General features: G+C 44.0%; 1 protein-coding gene across 1 annotated transcript in view; it reads right to left on the minus strand.

The window, feature by feature from the left end:
- The window catches only part of GRIN2B (glutamate ionotropic receptor NMDA type subunit 2B), a 697821-nt gene that overhangs the window by 495445 nt on the left and 186016 nt on the right, over window positions 1-16360 (minus strand). Inside the window, exon 4 of the mRNA XM_082352572.1 lies at window positions 2557-2686. The gene's annotated coding sequence lies outside the window, so the exon portion shown is untranslated. The remainder of the gene's footprint in view (window positions 1-2556; window positions 2687-16360) is intronic.

The raw sequence follows: 16360 nt of genomic DNA on the forward strand, positions 1-16360 counted from the left end.
GAAAGGGAAAATGATTTTAGTAAATGTCCAGGAAATAAGGGTTACCGAACTTTACAATGTCATGATAATTTCTGCAAAGGCTGAATCAAGGATTAAAGTTAGGTGTCCCATGGGCAGATGTCATTGTGCCTGAGTCTCTTTTTTGGTTCTCTGAAAAATACGAACAAGGCCTTTGAGTGAATTTAAATCTAAGGAAGTTGGTATCTTTTAGAAAATAGTTTCAGGTTGTGGCCTACAGATCGATAGTGAATATTCACATTTGGAGAAGAGCAAAATCCCTGGTTCTTGATCATATTCGAATCTCTTCCTCCATTTTCAGAAACCAAAGAGTTGAGTTTTCCACAAAAGTTATTGGTCTAAAGAAACAAATCAATTTATTCCAATTTCTTGTGAATTGTAAAAAGGAAAAAAGGGACAGAATTATACAAATGTAAAAATGGAGATGATCTCTTAATCCCACTCTATAAATAAAAACTTGCATAGGTTTTAGTTTTAGTAATCCTAAAGAAAACATACTGCATATGTAAAATCTCTATTCAAGTTAAAAAACAAAATCAAACAAAAATCCCTAAACTAAAGCTCTCCCTTTAGCCACACTCATTAAAGTTAGAACCATTTCCTTAGAAAGGAGCAATTATCTACTGGTAGGACCTTGTGTTATTTAGTACGTAAATGTCTATGCTCGAGTGTCATGGGCAAAGATGACATAGATACCAAAAAGACTCCAAGAAAGGAGTGAATTTGGTCATTGGCAACTGCCATTTTTTCAACAACCTATGCTCATGACCTAGGAGTCATTTTTCTTTTTCTCGTTTATTCACTCACTCCCTTGTTCACTCATTCATTCAATAGCATTTACTGATGACTGCAGTGTACCAGGCAATGTACTAAGCACTGGGGATGAAGAGAATTAAAATACAGCTCCTGTCCTCAAGAAGCTTACACTCTGATCATGGAAACTTTCCAGTCTCATCCCTTACATCCAATTGTGAAAATCAATGTAAGTCTCTTTTCTTTCCATCTCTTCCTTGTCTCCACCATGATTAAGGTCATTAATTGATGGCTGAATGGTTAAAGTTGTTTTCTAGTGGAATTCCTACATCTAGCCTCTTCTCTCTCTGCAAATTCTTTATACCACTGCTTCATTCACCTTCCAAAAAGATTGCTTTGATCATGTCATATCCTTGTACACATATCGTTAGTGGCTTCTCATTTTCCCCAGAAAAAAATAGATAAATTCCACAACCCAACTGTTATTATCAGTATAACTAATAATTACTACTATTTATCGAAGGCTTACTATGTGCCAGGTACTGTGCTAAAGACTTTATACACATTATGTCATTTACTCTGCATGACAACCCACTCAAGGCAAGAATTATCTTCATTTTATAAAACAAACAAAAAATGATGCTAAGAGGTGATCACTAATTTTCCCAAGGTCACAGAGATAATAGGTAGCAGATTAACTCCAAAGCCCACGCTCTTAACCACTACACTGAACCACCATTCTGCTCTTGAGTCAGTCTCAACCCTGCGCAAGTGTGCTTCTGTACCTTTGTTCCCGCTGGGTCCCCCATATGATATGTCCTTCACTTTCTCCGTGCCTTTCAGGTTCTACTGACACTCATTCAAAGCCCAATTTAAGTCCCCTCTCCTCTGTGAACTCTTCCTAGATCACGCCAGTCTGCATGGATCTCCTCATCCTCTGAGCTCCTATAGGGCTTAGTCTCTCTACCACTCATTTGGCATTAAGATGTCCCGTACCATATTTTTAGAGAAATATCTCGTATGTCTCAGGCCCAGCAATGAAAACCCCTTGGGAGCACATGGTCCTCAAGATACTTAACAAATACCTGTTGGCTTTGTGGTGCTATACATTTAACAGGCACACAATAAATTAATGCTGCATAAGAAATGAAGAGCTTGGACATTAAAACAATGAGGGAAGACTGTCACTAAGTATGAATGATTACAATGCACATACCATTCTCTTGCCATGACTGGTAGAAAAGGATCACATTGGAGATGCTATATTTCCCTGTCCCAGCATGCCATAAGGAACAGAAAGTTATAGGGCAGTTATAGGGGTTCCCCAAATCTTGCCTGAGTAGTCAGACAAAGGAGTATTATAAAAATCCCTGACCTGATCCTTAATTTGAATAAGATTTATGTGGAACTTAAGCCCCAGAGGCTTACCAAGCAAGCTCCAGGGCAGAAATGGTGGACTTCCCAAACATTTGGCAGCAACGTAGTTTGGCTAAGACTGAGCGGTATGGATGCTGACGATTCCCACCCTCTCCTCAAGCTACAGGAAATGGTTTTCATTACAGGTCTAATCTAAGCCACACGGAGGGACCACAGAGCTCCTCAGCCCACTAGCCATGTCCTTCCACACTGAGCCCCTCCCCACCCAGCACATGGCAGGACGTGACGACCACCTGCCACGTCATACCTGGAGGTTAGCCAGAGAGAGACGGCCAACTGGACAGTAATCTCCAGCGCGAAAGCCTGGCTGCAGGCTACGTGTGACCAATTGCTCCACGCCATCCTTACCCTTGTGAATGAGTGGCAGAACAGGGTCCATGCCTTCACTTCTTTGCTAAGGATAAAATGCCAGCCAGTGACTTGACGATGGAAGATTCCAAGGAAAGCCTCAGATGCCTTCAAGTAAGCATTGTATTTTCTGAGAAAGAAAAGAAACAGAGGAACTTGTGGCATGTTGGAGGCACATTCTCTGGAAAAGAACTGATAACATGCTACACTTGATATTAACCTCTTCTGTTTTTAAAGGGGGGTTTCATAAATTCCCATATAATTTCAGCCTCTCATCAATCCTAGGAGATGTCTCGGGCAGGAGTAAGTGTCCTCCATTGTACGCACGTGGTAACAACAGCCCAGAGCCTGGCCGGAGATCCCACTGCTGGTGATGGGCAGCACCAGGGCTAGAACCTCTGTGCCTCTCACACTTGCTCTAGTGCCCGGCCAGTCTCAGCACACTGTTCTTTCCCAAGACTGAAGGAACTGGAATATGAAATGGCTTGGTTTGGTTTGGTTGGCTTCGCTTTTTTTTGCTTCCATTCCTGTTCTGACTTTGTTCCCTTTCTGTCCCTTCCCTCCCACCTTCATACACTTCCCTCCCCCTCCCCACTGCCCCCCACCCTCTCAGATGCTGCTTCACTGGCAGCTTCCGCTGCAAACTTCCCAGCTTCACAGCCAACATTTGGAGCTCACAGATTACAGAGCCGTGGCCTCAGGATGCCTGTTGCGTCTTCTCACGGTTGGATGAATGATTTTTTTTTTTTTAAATGGAGAAGGGGTGTTTGTTAGAGAGGAAGAGGAAAGAACTGAATAATTACCAAATTAACATCAACTGGTGCTCACCTAACAACGCCATTGAGACCCCAAATCATCTCAGTCTAACTCTTCAGGTTTGTGATGGACAAAGAGACATTTTAGGGGTCAAAACCCCAGGGTAAAATGCTTCCGGTGTTACAGTGTTTTGATTTACCTGACTGGTCAACATCTTGGCATGTAATAATCAAAAAGACAGAGTTCTCGAGCGACTCCTCTCTTTTACTGCCAAGTTGTGAGGGAGAGACACCAGAGAGGGGGCGACATGTGCTGGGAGCTGTCAATCCGGCCTCTGCCTGGCACTAAATTCACACAAAGCACACAGCGCACAAATGAGCAGCAGAGAGAGAACAAGGAGAAATCTGAGGGCTACGCTGTCATTCTACTCAGAGGGAAAAGAGTTCTGAAATTGTCAAAGGGAAGGCCCTACTCTGGGCCTCTCTTTTTTTCCACAGCAACGGTGTTCAGGCGACTCTCACCATGATACACGCTTCCACTGAGCTTCTCGGGGTCGGGGGGGAAACAGCGACCCGGGCCTCCAGGGCTTCACCGGTAATAAAGATTTTACCAGCTGCACGGAGTGTTGCTGTGGAATCCAACTACGGCTGTCAGGCTAATAAGAGAAAAGATTCACTGTCGTGAGTCAGATAAATAAACATGCCTGGGAAACACTATGGCAGCAGATAACACTGAGAGGAGACATGAGAATTGGTACTATTTTTAGTGCTAGCGTTCTGATTATAATTGTACTTGAAGAGCAACTGGCATGAACAATATAAAGGCAAAGTTAATTTCAGATCATGAGCTTGCTGCACAGTTCTTGGATGATTTGAAATGCAATGTGATCTAGAGTCATTTTTCAACCGTGTGACGGGGGAACTTGGAGATGGTAAGCAGCTGCTGGGAGGCTCGTGGGCAAATGGAAGTTGAGGGAAGTTGAGTATAGAAAGATTTTTTTACTTTAGAAAAATCTCACATAGCATATATCCTGTTCACCCCTTTAAGCTGACATTTACTGAAGACTTACCTCGTGCCAGGTACTGTGCTAATTGCTCTCATGAGAATTATCTCCTTTAATTATCACAACAACCTGTGTGGTAGGTACTGTTATTGTTTCCATCATATAGAAGCCGTACAGTTTGCAAAAACTGACTTAGGATTTGAACCCAGAGACTTCCCTGGTGGTCCAGCAGTTAAGATCCTGTGCTCCCAATGCAGGGGGCCCAGGTTCGATCCCTGGTCAGGGAACTAGATCCTGCACGAAGCAACGAAGACCCCACACGCAGTAATGAAGATCCCACGTGCCGCAACTAAGACCCGGTGCAGCCAAATAAGTAAATAAATATATTTTTTAAAAATTCTCTTAATAAAAAGAATTTGAACCCAGTCCTCTTACTCTAGAGCCAAATCATTGCGCTATTGTAGATAACACACCCTTCCACTTTCTGTCGTTTGATGAGACAAGGAATCACGTCCCACTACCTGCACTGACCTACACATCCATCACTAATGACATCCATCACTAATAACTAATGACAGGGCCCATGGTTGCTGCCCCAGTGATCCAAAAAGAAAAGAGTGGCTACAGCTTCCCAGCACACCTGGAGCACCTCCCGCCCCCAACCGCCTGTATCCGCCCTGGTGGGGACCCTCTCCCCTGCTGAGTCCAGGCCTCGCAGCAGAGGTACTCTCAGCCTCCTTCCCAGATCGGAGCACTGAGAAGCAGGCGCTCAGGTCCAGCTTTGAACCACCACTCTTACCATCACCCAAGGAAGCAGAATGGCTCCGACAGTCACTTCCACGACTCTACAACACTCAGTGTCTCCTTCCTTCTCCTGCCCTCGAGCTAAAAAGTGCCCAGGTTCAGACTCACTAAATGTGTGTATGAAAACAACCTTCATTCACATAAACTATACCAAAGGCTGAGCTTACAGGATCAACGAAGTGAGGAACAAATTTGTCCTACATTATGTGAAGCTCTGAGTGCTAACATACTAGGTGTACACGTACATGGCAATACGTACAGATGGAGCTCACTGTTAACCACCGCAAGTCTTCAGCTTAAAGAAAGATGAAAACCAAACCAAACTGCCAGCATAGGACTAAGAGGAGAAATCCCCATTAACTGCAAAACACAGCGTGCTTGCTGACTGACCACAGGGTCCTGTGATGCCGTGTTACTGATCTCATTTCCAAGCCGATGGAAATATTTCTTCTTTTTTTTTTGGCTGCGTTGGGTCTTCGTTTCTGTGCGAGGGCTTTCTCTAGTTGCGGCGAGCGGGGGCCACTCTTCATCGCGGTGCGCGGGCCTCTCACTATCGTGGCCTCTCTTGTTGCGGAGCACGGGCTCCAGACGCGCAGGCTCAGTAGTTGTGGCTCACGGGCCCAGCTGCTCCGCGGCATGTGGGATCTTCCCAGACCAGGGCTCGAACCCGTGTCCCCTGCATTAGCAGGCAGATTCTCAACCACTGCGCCACCAGGGAAGCCCGGAAATATTTCTTAGAGAAAGCTTTATAGTGAGAGTTAATGGGACAATAGTCTTGCCGTTAAGGAAAAGTCTTATACATATAACTTGACTAGAATACATTTGTATCAGTTTAAGAGCTTTTTGGTTCCAAATAACAGAAGATCCAACTCAAACTAGCTTGGGTTAAGGGCCCTTGCTGGCTATGTAACAGGCCTAGAGCTGGCTGCTGGCACAGGCTAATCCAAGGGCTCAAACTCTGTCACCAGAGCCTGTTCTCTCTCCACACTGGCTTCCTCTCTCCTTCATGTTGCTTTCATTGTCGGTGTCCAGTTGATGGCGGGAAAGATTGTCAGCAACTTCCTGCCCTACGCTCTCTGGAGTTGGAGGGGAGTTTGAAGGATAAATGCTCTGGGCTCCACTCTGATTGGCCTGACTTGTTTCAGGTGCTTATCCTTGATCACATCCCTGTGGCCGAGGGGTTTGAGTGTATTCTTTGGCCAAGTTGAATCACATGCCCACCTTCTGCAGGGGCTGTGAGACAAAGGGTGAGTCTCCAACAGAAATCTGAGGAATTTTTTCCAAAAGAAGTGGGAAAGGAGGCTCAAATCAACAGATGTCCTCTACAGCCTCTCTTCATAAAACAGAAGTCCTTGTATTCTTTTATTAAAATTATTCAGTGCCAATGCATTAAACACTTGACTGTGAGTACACTTAAGCTCCCCCCCGCAATGTAACATTCTTAGATGGACCTAAAATATTGGCACATATTTTAAAGCTTTGGCTGCCCACTGGTATGAATATGATTGCAAAAATTATATAGGTCTAAAATTAAAAATTAAAATCAAAGACCAAGACCAAAGAATCTTGTATTTCTATCTCAGATTGGCTTCCAAGTCATGAAATGTTATCCTGATAAATTCAAGTAAACTTTCTGTACTATTTTTCCACTGGATGTTATGTGAGGGGATTAATTGGGGGGGAGGAGACTTGCAAAGACTTTATGGTTAAGCAATAACCAGAGAATAATTACCTGGAAGCATTTAGCCGACATCCCATTGGAAGCAAGGACCGCTGTCCGGTATGCTACTATGGACACACTCTTGGGGGTGCTGAGTTATCCATATTTGCCTGTTCTTTGCTAGATCAAGACATTTTCTGTTTATCAACAGGGGGAGTGACAGCCCATCTACAGTGGGCTGTCACTGTAGATGATATAGTGAACAACAAAAAATGGGGTGAAGCGGAAAAAACAGATTATTAGCCTTAAAACCCCCATCCCTTTCATTTGTATCAATTTTCCTATAGGTAGCTCACGCTCCTTTTGCTTCAGGCAGGGGAACTACTTAGAAAGTGGAATAGGTTATGCTCTCCCTGGTTTGCAAATCTCTGCTACTGCTGCTGCTTGTTTGTTTATTTTTTTGTTTCTAATTATTTTTTAAAGGCATTGGTAACAGAACCAAGGAATGAGAGAACATACTCATTTCTTCCTGGCTGTTGGCCTTTCTTAAGTCCATGATTTTTTTTTTTTTTTAATTTGTTGCCCCCAGCCATGGTAGCTGCTTTCAGTTGCCCAATTGAGTCTGCATTTTAATGAAAAGCACGTTATCCTCTCCTATTCAGTTTAGGATAATTGTTGCCCAGACAAATCATTATAATTAAATTCAATTTAAAAGTGAGAAACCACCTGCAACCATATGTTAAATCTGCCTGTGGATAAGGAAGTTGGTATTTTCACTTTATATTTAATGCAAAGGTGGGTAATGGTAAGATTTTCAATGGTGATGGTTAAGGAGACTTGCTTCTTTTTTTTAAATGAGTAATTACAATTCACCTGCGTCTGAAAGGAAATTACTTGACTCTTAGAAAAACATTTTCATTAAACAGAACTGCCATTGAGCAGGCTTCTATCAAGCGGATTTGGTATTGATGCAGAGAAATAAAGTTATTGAGATGAGAAAAAATAAGGAGCTTTCAGTAGATACGTGAAATGAAATTGAAACATAGAAGGATCCTATAGAAAACATCTGGCATTGTTTGGCTGCCCAGCGTCCTTTCCATTTCCTAAAAGTGTTCTGAATTTCCTCTGAAAAAACTATTTCTCATTCTTATCCAGAGTTTGGAAGAATCAGACCCTCCCAAACCAAGGGCTGGTGTGACTTAAGCCAGTGAGATTAAGCCAATCAGCGTAACCCATTCCTCTGGCCAGACTAATTTGACTAGGAGTCAGAGACAATGTTTGCTGGAACTTCTGAGAAGAAGAAAATTCCTCTCTCTTCTTCAGGAGTCACTTAAAGAGATGTTTTTCTCTAGAATGTACAGTTTAAAGATGCAAGATCTAGAACTGCGACAGCCATTTTGCCATCTGGAAGGAAAATCCAGAGTGGGAGGGGCCCCGTAGGCGTGAAGCTTTTACCTAGGAAGGCAGATCTATGTGATCACCTTGGTGACATCATCTGAGCCATTAGATCAAGCTAGTGCTACCTCTGGGTTTCTCAGCCATGTGTACCCACCTTTACACTTAAGCTAATTTAAGTTGAATTTTCTGTCACTTGCAACCATGGGAATCCTGGAGGAGTGAGTCCCCCACCTGGTTTGAGGCAAGGTCAGCTGACTCTCAGTCTCTGATAGGATAGAAAAAATGCCAATGCCTGCATTACTGGGACAGCGCATTAGGTCAGGAGTTCGTGGCTCTGGCTAATCATCTGAATCACCAGGAAACCTGGCAAAAACACATGTGAAAACTTGAAGATCAATGATTTTAGGAAATTAGTTTTTAAAAATAGGTGAATTGAGAAAAGAGAACTAAGATAAACATAAATAATGATCTATATCTAAAAGAGGAGGGAGGGACTTCCCTGGCTGTCCAGTGGTTAAGATACCATACTTCCAATGCAGGGGGAGCAGGTTCGAACCCCGGTAGGGGAAACTAAGATCCCACATGCCGCGTGGCCAAATAAATCAATAAATAAACAAACAAACAAACAAGGAGGGAGAGAATGTTAGAAGAAACGGGCAAATTTTCATTCTCTCATTCAACTAGCATTTATTTAAAGTCATTTAATGGCAAAGTACTGTGATAGAACTTGGTAGAGGTGATTACAAAGCTGTGTCAGACAAAAATCCATCTGCACATGGAATTTTTTTAACTGGGTAGGAAAGCTAAACAGGTATGCTCGTAAGTCCATTGCAATTCAGTACAAGGCAAGTGCTGAGAAGTTATTTCTACAGTCTTTAACAGCTTACTAAGCATATTCACACTCATTATGTCATTTGATTCTCACAACAGCCCTTTGAGATAGGCAGTGGCAGTTCCCTATTTGGCATAAAGAAACAGACTCAAAGTACACAAAGATAAATATAAATGAATGTCGCTGTGTCATTATTTGAAAGAGAAGAAAACTAGAAACTGAGTAAATAGCTATCGATAGTGGAGTGGCTAAATACATTATGTTTCTCCGTACAAGGGAACAGTAGGTAGCTGTTAAAAATCATAAGACGGAGTTCCTCTCTGGGAAAGATGGAGTAAGGACACTCTACCTAGTCTCCCAGTGAATTAGGATTGCCAAACTGAGCAAATAAAAGTACAGACCATCCATTTATATTTGATTTTCAGATAAACAGTTAATTTTTTTAGTGTGTGTCCCACACAATATTTGAGATAAACTTACACTAAAAAATTATGCTGGGGCTTCCCTGGTGGTGCAGTGGTTAAGAATCCGCCTGCCAATGCAGGGGACACGGGTTCGAGCCCTGGGCCGGGAAGATCCCACATGCCACGGAGCAACTAAGCCCGTGTGCCACAACTACTGAGCCCGTGCTCTAGAGCCTGCAAGCCACAACTGCTGAGCCCATGTGCCACAATTACTGAAGCCTGCACACCTAGAGCCCGTGCTCTGCAACAGGAGAAGCCACCGCAATGAGAAGCCTGCGCACCACAACGAAGAGTAGCCCTGGCTCTCCGCAACTAGAGAAAGCCTGCGCACAGCAACAAAGACCCAGTGCAGCCAAAAATAAATAAACTAAATAAATAAATAAGAAAACATTAAAAAAAAAATTATACTGGATGTCCTGTACTTTATCTGGCAAGCCTAGACTGAATGTAAATAAAAACCTGGACAAAATGCATGGAGAAATTATCTGAAGACTCTGAAAAGTGAATGGGAGCAGGAAGATTGAGGAAAGAGATCTTGAATTACGAATGATCTGGTGGTGAATTTCCTGGGTTGTTTGTCTGTTTCCTTCCTCATCTCCCAGCCTGGACTAAAAGCAACTCAAATCGCAGAGCTCTGGACGTGGCATAGAGAGCAAGAGTGCCAAGAGAAGCTCTCTCTTTCTGGTCTGAGGGCTGAGAAGTGGGGCCTCGTACAGTATGGAGAGAACAGGGGAGGTCCTCTGGTTTCCCCCCTCCCTCCCTCCCTCCCTCCCTCCCTTCCTCACTCCCTCCCTCCCTCCCTCCCTTCCTCCCTCTCTCCTTTCCTCCCTCCCTTCCTCCCTCCCTCCCTTCCTCCCTCCCTCCCTTCCTCCCCCATTCCTCCCTTCCTTCCTCCCTCCCTTCCTCCCTCCGTTCCTCCCTCTCTTCCTCCCTTCCTTCCTCCCTTCCTCCCTTCCTTCCTCCCTCCCTCCCTTCCTCCCTTCCCTCCTCCCTTCCTCCCTTCCTTCCTCCCTCCCTTCCTCCCTTCCTTCCTTCCTCCCTCCCTTCCTTCCTCCCTCTCTTCCTCCCTTCCCTCCTCCCTTCCTCCCTCCCTTCCTCCCTTCCTTCCTCCCTTCCTCCCTTCCTTCCTCCCTCCCTCCCTCCCCCCTCCCTCCCTTCCTCCCCCCTTCCTCCCTCCCTCCCTTCCTCCCCCCCTTCCTTCCTTCCTCCCTCTTCCTCCCTTCCTCCCTCCCTTCCTTCCTCCCTCCCTTCCTCCCTTCCCTCCTCCCTCCCTCCCTTCCTCCCTCCCTCCCTTCCTCCCTTCCTTCCTCCCTCCCTTCCTCCCTTCCTCCCTTCCTCCCTTCCTTCCTCCCTCCCTTCCTTCCTCCCTCTCTTCCTCCCTTCCTCCCTCCCTTCCTTCCTCCCTCCCTTCCTTCCTCCCTCCTCCCTCTCTTCCTCCCTTCCTCCCTCCCTTCCTTCCTCCCTTCCCTCCTCCCTCCCTCCCTCCCTCCCTTCCTTCCTCCCTCCCTTCCTCCCTTCCCTCCTCCCTTCCTCCCCTCCTTCCTCCCTCCCTTCCTCCCTTCCTCCCTTCCTTCCTCCCTCCCTTCCTTCCTCCCTCCCTTCCTCCCTCTCTTCCTCCCTTCCTCCCTCCCTTCCTTCCTCCCTCCCTTCCTCCCTTCCCTCCTCCCTCCCTCCCTTCCTCCCTCCCTCCCTTCCTCCCTTCCTTCCTCCCTCCCTTCCTCCCTTCCCTCCTCCCTTCCTCCCTTCCTTCCTCCCTCCCTTCCTCCCTTCCTTCCTCCCTCCCTTCCTCCCTCCTTTCCTTCCTCCCTCTCTTCCTCCCTTCCTCCCTCCCTTCCTTCCTCCCTCCCTTCCTCCCTTCCTTCCTCCCTCCCTCCCTTCCTCCCTCCCTCCCTTCCTCCCTTCCTCCCTTCCCTCCTCCCTTCCTACCTTCTCCCTCCCTCCCTACATCACCCCCCCACCCCCCGTCACCTTCCCACCTTCTTTCTTTCTTTTCCCAATGAAGACCTCAAGCAAGCCACAGTCCCAAACCAGCTGGGCGGTGGCTAAGCAGGGACAGCGGCAGTGGCCAGGCTGGCATCTAAAGCTCTGAGGAGGAGCATTCCTTCTCTCTGGCAAGAGGAACAGCAATCTGTAGTGTGTAGGGGGAAACCCAATTGTTTTCTTCTCTCTATGTATCTTCCCACTGCTTGAATGTGGAGGTGGACCCAGCTGTAGGAAATATGCGGCTGAGTGCAGAGATCAAATACTTGTTTTCTAGCCAAAGGACCAGAAAGAGGTCTTTGGGTGCCAGAGAGCGTTGGGAGATTGAGAAGAGAAAGATCAAAAAAGGGTCCCATACGGCGATGACGAAATCGTGGGCTCACCCTTGATATATGAAATGATCCTAAACGCTATATACCAAAGCTTGAGAACTGAGCTATGGGGCAGACCACCCCCCAGGACCCGGACTGCTCACTGGGTGGTGCACACATGTGACGGATGTGAATAGCATTGCAAAGGCTTTGAAAATTGAGCTGAGTTGGAAACACAGTCCATGGGAAGCAGGTAGGAACTTGCAGCCTAAACATAACTGGGTTGAAGGCCTAATACCGTAGCCAGTTTCCAAGATGCCCCCCATCACCCCACATCGTGGTATTCACACCCTTGTGTTGTTCCTTCCCACGCTGTACCAAGGTTGGTCTGTGGGCCCGATAGAATATGGCAGAAGTGATTATTTGCCACCTTGGAGGGTGTGTAAAGACTGTGGCTGCAGTCTTGGGTTCACTCTCTCTCGGATCACTCCATCTGAGGGAAGCCACGTCATGGGGAAGCCACGTCATGGGGAAGCCACATCATGGGGAAGCCACGTCATGGGGAACCCCGTGGCGTGTGAAGGAGCTGAACTGTCCTGTCAGCATCCACGTAAGTGAGCTTGGAAGCGGATCCTCAAGACCCAGTCAAGCCGCCGCTGACCGCAGCCCAGGCAAACACTTTGCAGCGTCATGAGAGCCCCAGAGCCAGAACCACTCAGCTAAGTCACCCCCAGATTTCTGACCCCCAGAAATTGTGAGATAATAAATGTGTGCTGTTTTAAGCTACTGGGTTTGGGGTAACTTGTTATGTAGCAGTATATAACTAATATGCCTACCAAAACAAGCAAAAAAATCCACCTTCTCCATATGATTCAAACAAGATACAGATTCTCATAACATAGCAGTCAAATGATGCAATGTTAATGATGCAATCCAAATTACCTGACATATGAACAAATGAGAAAAATTTCATTACTAGTATATAAAAATATGATTGATTTTTTTAATGTTGAACTTGTATCCTGTAATTTTCCTAAATTCACATATTAGTGCTAGGAGCTATTTAGTAGATTCCTTAAGATTTTCTATGTAAATGCAATCATGCTGAGTGAAAGGACCCATTCTCAAAATGTCACATACTGTATAATTCCATTTACAGACACACCTCAGAGATCTTGTGGGTTCAGTTCCAGACCACTGAAATAAAGCGAATATCACAACAAAGCAAATCACACAAATTTTTTGGCTTCTCAAGGCATGTAAAAGTTATGTTACACTACACTGTAGTCTATTAAGTGTGCAAGAGCATTATGTCTCAAAAAATATTTACATACCTTAATTAAAAAATACTTTATTGCTAAAAAATGCTAACTATCATGTAAGCCTTCAGCAAGTCATAATCTTTTTGCTGATGGAGGGTTCAGATATTTCAAGAATTACCAAAATGTGACACAAAGACACAGAGTGAGTAAATGCTGTTGGAAAAATGGCACCAATAGACCTGCTCGAGGCAAGGTTGCCCTAAACCTTCAATTTGTAAAAAAAAACTCAATGTCTGCGAAGCGTAATAAAGCAAAATGCAATAAAATGAGGTGTGCTTGTACATGACAGTCTGGCAAAGACAAAATTATAAGAATAGTTGCCAAGGTTAAAGGGGAAGAAAGGGTTTAACTACAAAGGGGCAGCAAAAGGGAATTTTTGGAGTGATGCACATAAATGTTCTCTATTCTAAATATGGTTTTGGTTACACAAATCTATATATGTGTTAAAACTCACAGAACTGTACACCCCCAAAATTCAATGTGTGTAAATATTTTTAATTTAAAGTAATAAAAACTATTTTAAAATGAGAGATGTCTGTAATATATATTGCTTATTATAAGAAGTCACAAATGTGTGAACGTGTATGTGTGTATCATGTGTGTTTGTATGCATGTATTTTGTGAATATAGAAATATCTTTTTATAATTTTAATTTAAATGGGTATAGAAATACCTTTAAGGATCTGAAGCAAACTTTTTTGTCACAAGAAAATGTTTTAGTCTTTTCATACACTCTGTTCACTTATTCAATAACTATTTATAACTTGGCAAGTATTCTGGAAGGAACCAAGGACACAGCAGTCAGTGATACAAACCATTGCTGACTAATAATATTAAAAATATACAACATGTGTCCAGTGTATATGCCAAGTGAGTTACATCTGGTTTTTTGCTTAAAGAGGTGATGAGAGCTGCCCGGACTATTACAGCTAAGAAGTGGAAGAGGCAACATTCAAACCAGGTTTGCTGTCTCTAGAGCCCAAGCTCTTAACCACAGTGCTATCAGGCTTTTCTGGCAGATAACGTTTGTTAAGTTACAAGTGTGACAAATGAAATAGAAAGTAAATCTAAGGCACCCAACCTTGCAGGGGGACAGAGAAGACCATCGTGGCCATGACATTTTAGCTGAATAAGAGTTACCTAAGGAAAGCTGGAGAAGTTGAGGAGATTGTGCAGCAAAGCGGAGGAAAAGTAGGGGCAAGGTGCAAAGAAACTAAAAAACAAGTAACAGTAACCAGAACCCCCCCCACCATCACACACACAGACAAAAACAAAAACAAAACAAAACTTGTAGGGCTAAAATCAAGTGGTGGGAGGAGTGAGAAAGGGCAAGTAGTAAGATGCAGGCTTACTGAGGAACCTTAATACCACGGAACTTTAAGCACAAAGGCACATAATCCTACCGCCGAAACATGGGTTTCTATATTTGAAGCAAACTCTTAACAGAAGCAGAACTGGGGAGGAGTGGAAAAACCTTACTTACAGAGAGTAAATTTTTAAATGATATTTGTTACAACAAACTTGTATAAAATTTGTAACATTGGTTAAGATTTGTATGATGAGAGAAACAGGCCCAGATAAATTGAGGTGTCTTGTTCAAAGTCATACTGTGACAGAATCAAAAGGATTCTTACATATGCCTAATGTTCTTTTCAATAAATGACAATGAATTCAAAAGAAAGTCAGAAAGGGGAGACTGGCGTTTGGGAAAGACTGTATTAAGGAAGAGGTATTTGGGGTCATACCTTAAAGGACAGAAAAAATTTAAAAGGTGGAGATAACAGGAAAGCATTTTTGGTAAAGAGACTATCTTGAGTATAACAGGAAAAAAATAAAGCTTGTTATTTTAGCCGTTCCAAATATTTATCTAAATAACCGTTCCAGGTTATTTAGATCGATTATATAGGCATACCTACAGCATTAGTAGAAGGTGATGCAGAGATGTTACAGGGCATGAGAGCTTTGAAAAGACTGTATGGGGTTTGGGAATTGGGAATAATTAGTAATACATTAACAGCCTTCAGAGAAGCCAGAAGAGATTAAGCCATCTTAGTCTGAGGACGGACAATGACAAGCTGTGCTTTCCAGAATAGGTAGTTACTTCCTAAAAATGTATTTCAAAATTTGGCTGGGTTTATTTGCAGGGAAACTTAGCTCAATTAAACAACGATGTTTCACACGTACGGGGTTTCAAAGAATTTTTGGCGCTCTGGAAACTGAGAAGGGTCCTGACATTATCCTTCTCATCAGTTATTTAGCAACAATCTCAGCTGTTCTGGGATGCTTATTTCCAGAGCTTCCTGGCACATAATAATAGTAACCTTTCGCCCACACTATGTAATATATTAAGGAAAGACAAATCGTGGGTCTGTGGTTGTTTGGGAGTAGGATGTGCCAGCCTATCAGCACTGTTTACTAATTGGATTTAGGATTTGTACTTGGTTTGGCGGAGCCAGGTAAGTTTGACAATTAAGTCTGATCACATAAATGTAATATGTCTAATATGACCAGCTCACTACAAGAGACCTGGACCAGGAGCAGCCTTTGGGCTTTCTGTTAATAGGTGCTTTGCACACACAGTAGCGGTGGTTTGAGACCTGGAGACAAAGCATGTCTTATCCAACCTAGCAGTGAGTAGACAAAGAAACCTGGACATGAAATCTTCAGGCACTTTAAATGCATATCCTTTTCCTGATATTGTTGTCCTGTATCCTTTGCTTGTAATAAAACTGTTCCATGAGTATAAATGATTTGAGTCCTGTGAGTCTTTTCAGCAATCCGTATCAGAACTCCTCAGGTAATTAATGAACAGAGCAGGGGGGATAGGAAGGCACAAAGAAGATCTCTGAAGGGCAAACATTTATTTTTTCAGCTTTTACTGAATGTTTATAGTTGCAAAAATCTCACTTAGCAATTGACAGACAAAAACGACTCAGGACTCTGTGATCCTGAAATCTAGGGAAGTCGTTTTTTCTTCTCTTTTCCTGGCTTTTCAAGAGCTTCCCCCCATCCCCCGGGGGATGGGAGTGTAGAGACAGAAGCCTCAGATGAACGCCCGGTTCGTGGACACACTGCTCATCATCTTTGTCTTCTTGTGCCTCCTATTCTCACCAAGGGAGTAACCGGGGTCCTGGTTTACAGGACAGACAAGTACAGGAGACTGAAGGCAGAAGTGGAAAAACAGGGTAAAAAACTGGAAAGAAGAAAGAAACAGTAAGAGTCAGCTGGTAGAAAGAAAGAAACAAAGAAAGGAAGGAAGGAAGGAAGGAAGGAA

Source organism: Balaenoptera borealis (genome assembly GCF_965194805.1).
Source record: "Balaenoptera borealis genome assembly, chromosome: 13".
Lineage (NCBI taxonomy): Eukaryota > Metazoa > Chordata > Mammalia > Artiodactyla > Balaenopteridae > Balaenoptera > Balaenoptera borealis.